This window comes from Saccostrea cucullata, unplaced genomic scaffold, assembly GCF_032062105.1.
Source record: "Saccostrea cucullata isolate Sc308-1 unplaced genomic scaffold, CSIRO_AGI_Scuc_v1 ctg591, whole genome shotgun sequence".
NCBI lineage: Eukaryota > Metazoa > Mollusca > Bivalvia > Ostreida > Ostreidae > Saccostrea > Saccostrea cuccullata.
The window spans coordinates 69,199-75,198 of record NW_026919792.1 but is presented as its reverse complement, the minus strand read 5'-3'; the positions used below and the strand labels follow the sequence as shown (position 1 = coordinate 75,198).

At 30.3% G+C, this 6,000-nt stretch overlaps 1 long non-coding RNA gene across 2 annotated transcripts; it reads left to right on the top strand.

Moving 5' to 3' along the window:
• Positions 1-273: 273 nt before the first annotated feature.
• Positions 274-3,695, top strand: LOC134238127 (uncharacterized). Of its 2 annotated transcripts, XR_009985941.1 has the most exons (4): positions 274-944; positions 1,227-1,341; positions 1,666-1,828; positions 3,078-3,490. It is a non-coding gene; the product is annotated as an uncharacterized LOC134238127 (long non-coding RNA). The 2 variants fall into 2 exon arrangements; XR_009985938.1 differs by lacking the exon at positions 274-944 and having other exon boundaries at positions 962-1,341; positions 3,078-3,695.
• Positions 3,696-6,000: the final 2,305 nt, after the last annotated feature.

The following is a 6,000-nucleotide window of genomic DNA, read 5'->3' as shown; positions in this document are numbered from 1 at the left end:
GAATTTCCAGACGATTGACATTTTTTTTTTCTGATTAACTTTATAAGAAAGCATGGTATATTCTTAAAGAATATTTTCTCTACTTTTAAAATATGTAAAAATTATTGTTATTACTTTAAAGTATATTTTGAAAACAAGAATTTTCTTGCACTTATGTGTTTTTTATCGATTTTATTCGTAATATTTAAACAAAGGTCAGTTTTACGTTTATTTGTGTGTTGAAATAGGGAAAACAAAATAAAGCTGGTAGAAGTAGAGAAAATTTCCTTTCCAACAAGCCCTTATAGGCCTTCTTACGCTCAGTATTTTCTTAATTACGATAATTTGAATTTGTGACCTTTGCATAGTTTTTATGGAAAAATCGGTCAATATTTACATGTAACGTCAAGGTCGATATTGTTGCGTCTTACTCGAAACAACAAATTCTTTTATAAGATTTTTTTGACCATTCAAATATATTTTTTACTGAAATAAATGGATAATACAAAAAAAAAAAAAATAGATTTCAAAAAACAAATATATACTTTCATTCTACCTTTTGTGAAGTGAATGTTGATTTATTCATCTACATGTAATGATGTATATTTCATGAAGTGATATACAATATTGATAAAAATTGTAGATTTCCAAAACGTCGATCTTTACTAAAAAAAAAATCAATCAGATTTTTAATATTGTTGTATCTTGTTATACTGTATACTTATTAATTTGCAATTTAATTAGATCTATATTTAACAATACAAAAACTCGCATTTATAAATAAATACGACTCATCACTGTATGAGTTGATACGAATTGAAATAAACACGTGTTTCCGCTTTGGTGTAAACATGATGGCGATCCGAAATCTGAACGTCAATTTTCACTATTATTAATATTATTTCACGACGAAGATCATCACATCAATGAATCAAATAATACGGACATACCTTTGGTATTAGCAGGTGAGAATACGTGTATATTGACTGAAAAGTTTAAGTTTAAAACGCAATAGTTCACGTTCAAAAGAAAACTAAATGTACACATGTACTAGATCTTTATGTTTCAGTGTGCGTGTTTCGTATCGTTCAGCCAATTTTGCATTGCTTTTAAACTTTGATACTTTTGACAATCACTCGTAAGTTCAAAGTAAAATCAAAGTTGTCATAATAATGGATAGTTGTTTTCAGTATCTATGTACCTGTGTGTACAGGTGTACATGTACAACTTTCACATTGAAATTTTAGGGTGCTTTCAGCATATGCAACTGTACAATACTTTCATCTGTGAATACCCACTTTCTAAACCCACCATGAACTACCAGCGGAAGGTCAATTAATATGTAAGGACACCAATGAACAGGTAAATTTTTATTTTGGTATTGAAAATTTCTGTATTTCTAAAATTTGAAAAAATAAAGTCTAATTTCATTTATGTCATTCTCATGATATTGCATTCATACAAGTTTATAAACATTTGATTTATATTTTCAAAATTTTGAAAAATAAGTGTTTGAAACACATATATTTATGATGCTTGATTATTCATACAGACACTTTATTTAAACATGTAATATCTATCTGAATGAATGCCGAGATATTGAACAAACTTTTTTTATAGACTGCTGTAGTATTTCCAATCTGCATAAAGTATGTGGTTAGAATATCCATTTTCTCAATTTTTCAGACACTTTCCAATTATCCTACATCATATACATGGGTGGTCAAACTCACTGGATGGTTTATCAACACTCCCATGATCACGAACAGCCTTGCGCCAGGAATTTTGCCCTGAAGTAACATTGGAGTCTATTGTCTCCTTTCTTTTTACAACCCTGGCAGCCATGCAGGTATGAAATCTATGAAAGCCATAAAGGGACATAGAATTTTTAAAATTTATTAAAGTAAACCGAGTTCTTGATTTATACAATCCGTTCTCTCGGATTGACAATATGTTATAACAATTAAATTGCCAATTCATTCTCACAGATTACCAATTCGTTCCCTCAAATTACACAGTCCGTTATCTCAGATTGTATAATTCATTCTTTTAGTTTAAATGATTTATTCCCTCGGAATGTAAACCCTTCCCATGATTTCGTTTAAATTATTTATCTGTACATATCGGATATGGTAATACATGTTTAAAAAATAGAATATTGTAGTATTTTACATCCTAACTTTTATCATTTACATATTACGGTCCAAAATGAGAGAAATACATGAACATTTTCAAATCCATGTGCTAGTACTGATATTTGTACAACAAAAAATCTTAGAAGTTTTTGTGTTACTTGTATTATATTAGAATAATTGAAAGTCCTAGATAGTAAAAGTAAATATGGGTCATGTGTAATCATAATATTTCTAAAATAAATATACGTTGAATTAGTTATGAAAGAAGTTGGAAACGACCGGTTGCTGAAACGAAATAAATAGAACGCACTTATTGATTAAAATTGTTGGATGTTTCTGTACATATACGAGTATGTAATGAAATTCAAGAGCACAGATTTCCAAAATCATAAGACAGACGTTGTAACAAACTAACAAATCAAGATGTTGAATTATCAATCTGTGAAAACAAATTACTGGTATGTAATTCGAGATCTCAAATTATGAATCAAGGGGGCGAATTAATAATACTTAAGATCGGATTGTGTAATTCGAGATCTCATATTTTAAATCGAGGGAACAATTTAGTTATCCGTGGGATTAGATTGTCTAATTCGATTCGATATTTGAAAAATTTACGTGTCCCTTCCTGGCTTTCTTAGCAATTTAATGCCAGATTTTTTTACATGTTGCGATAGCGTAAACAGAGGTCTGGCTTTAGTCAGATTGCCATATATGCTATCTGTTTTAGTTCAGTAATATTACCATGATGGTTTACTACAATGTTGTTAAATTTTCAGTCCTGATACATTGACTTAACAATATCATTTAACTACTTGGATCACATAATGAATACAATTTTAATTTTAAAAGGAAAATCAAATAAATGTAGTAATTTTAGCATTCTTAATTTTATTTATAAATATAAATTTATATAATATACAATGACATGTATCTGTTTCAAAATACTTAAATCTTTTACAGGATAGAAGCTGATCACTTGTACTTGACAGCAAATAATAATGTCTTGGACAAGTCAAAGAATTTCCTCCGGTCTTACAGAGAAATACAGTTGATAAAAGAATGGTGGACACAAAGTAAAAGTGCTCTTCAACATTTTGTTGAAGATTTCAGTCTGATTTGGAATTCATCTTGCAATATTTCTGTATTTGTATATTTGGATATAAGCGTCAAATTTTCGACTTATTGACTAAACAGTTTTGCATTAAATATTGCCAATGCTATCTATTACTATTATTTCCCTCCAAGATAACATGTCAAGTCTTTATTGTACCCCTTAAGCTCTGTTATACCAGAAAAATCTTGTAATGAAATCATTTAGTTTTTTTTTCTTGTTAAATTAAATCCATGAAAATAAGGATTATCTTTAATGTCATCAAGAGAATGTATTTCTTGTTTAACAAAAAGATAGTATACATGTTTTGCTAGGGCTTTGTAAGAAGCAGACCAGAATTCTTTGCTTGCAAACTTTGTCATTCGCCATTTTTATTACGTCAACTATTAGATGATTTATCCATGTTTGAAGCATTTCAAAATTGATATTTACTTACAGTTTAAAGCAGAATTCTGTACTGATATGACCTTGACCCCGTCAAGAGTGTCAAGGTCAATTTTTAATACAAAAATGTTCTTTCATCTTTATGGCCCATATCTTACAAACAATAGCATGATATATACAAAAAGTGTCTAGAATTAGTCCAGAATGTGAAATAACAAACATGTATATAGCCAAAAACTTTATAATGATGTTGCTTAGCAACCACTTAAAGGTCATTAAACAGATATTTGAACTAAAATGATGCATGGATATTGCAGTTCTGATCCCTTCTTGAGAGTATATTCAGAATTTTCCATTTCAGCATCCATTGTGTAAAATTATGGCAAGAATATTGAAAAGTGTTGAAAAAAATTGATGAAACTTTTGCACTTATTTGACCTTTGACCTCCTAAAAAAAAGTTCTAATGAGGTCAAACTTTAAGACAATTTATCTGTTGTATGTCCCTTATAATTTTAGGACCTCACATCTAACTTTTATATGTGATGGGATGCATAATTGTGTTTAGGATGAGCAAAAAATGAAAATTTCTGCCCGAAAATTAAAGAATTCTGCGTTGCTTAGCAACCCCTTTTAAGTAGTTATATGCAGAATTGAAAAAAAAGTTTATGTGCTTCTTGTAGTATAGTATAATGCTCTTTTGTGGGTATATCCCAAATTTCCTATTTCAACATACATCATAGTTAATATTTAGCTTAAAGATGAAAAAGTATCAAAAAATTCCATAAAGTTTTGCACTTAATTGACCTTTGACCTCAATTTTTACTAATAAGGTCAGTGGTTGAGTATCTAAACAGTCATACAAAATCATCTGTAAGAAATTTCCTACAAACTGGTATGCACTATGCCTAGCTTTCCCCTTGGATAAAAAAGTTAGAAATAATTTAATAATGTCATGTCAAAAGGCCTCCAAAATCACGTAAAATGTACCGGAAGAGAAAGGGTTAAACTTCAATATGCCAATAATAAAGGAATTATTGGGTTAATATAAGTAATATTCTTAATCACAAGAGGGCCCAGTCTTGTATTCCACCATACCAAGTTAAAGACTACACCTTGTATTTCCTACAAATATAAATCGACCATTGCTTCCAAACTTTTCAATTACAAAAACACTTTACATGGCCTGGATATTGACTATCTGAAACATAATCCTCCTTCGTGTCCATGTTCTTCTTCACCCTATACCTACAGTCCTGCTGGACACGTTATTACAGGTGACGTAAAAATAGTTCGTAATGAGGACCTTAGATCAATTATTTTAAAAGGTCCTAAATATAGGGAACCCCGATCCTTAAACTGGCGTCGGAATTTCATAAATATTATGGATCCTGTTGAAAATTACGCCAGACGATGGGCCAGATATGAAAAAGAAGACATTGAAACTTTGTCAGAATGGATAAAATGTATCAGATCCATGTTAAAGTCACGTATTAAAAGATCGAGGGGCAAAATGAAAACCATCTATCCTTCTGTGTTCAATAAACCAGAAGTGAAAAAAGAATTAGATAGATTACACGATTAGTACGTACTGGATCATGCCGACAAAGCAGGTAACAACATTGACTTCGTTTGTAAGTCTCATTATATAAATTGCATTCTAGAAGAATTTGGATTTAATTCCGCAAGTGGTAATCCTACTTATACTCATACTTCTCTTTCTATGGAAGAAATTCTTCAAAATCACCTGTCAGTTTTGAATACTTTTAATATTCCACAGAGCCAAAATGAATTTGAACTACCTTATATATATATATTGGACTCCGAAACTTCATAAGAATCCTTACAAACAAAGATACATTGCAGGTTCCAGTAAATGTTCAACCAAGCCTCTTTCGTTACTTCTCGATAAAATATTGACAGTAGTGAAGAAAAAACTTCAAAAGTACTGTACAACTATAAATTCAAGAAGTGGTGTAAATCAGATGTGGCTACTTAAAAATTCTAAAGAACTTTTAGACAATTTGAAATCGCAAGACTTTAAAAAAAAATCAACAGCTTAAAAACTTACGACTTTTCAACTTTATACACAACAATTCCGCACGACAAATTAAAATCCAGGCTTTTTGATATCATTGACAGCTGCTTCTTAAAAAAAACGGAACTCGTAAATTCACTTACCTCGTCATTGGTCATTTGAAAAATTATTTTGTTAAAACTTATTCTGATTGCACACAAAAGTACTCTGAAGTTGACATCAAGAAGATGCTTGAGTTTCTGATTGACAATATCTATGTGGTTTTTGGAGACCAGGTATTCCAACTATCTTTTAGAATTCCCATGGGTACGAATTGCGCTCCGTTATTAGCAGACTTATTTTTATATACAGT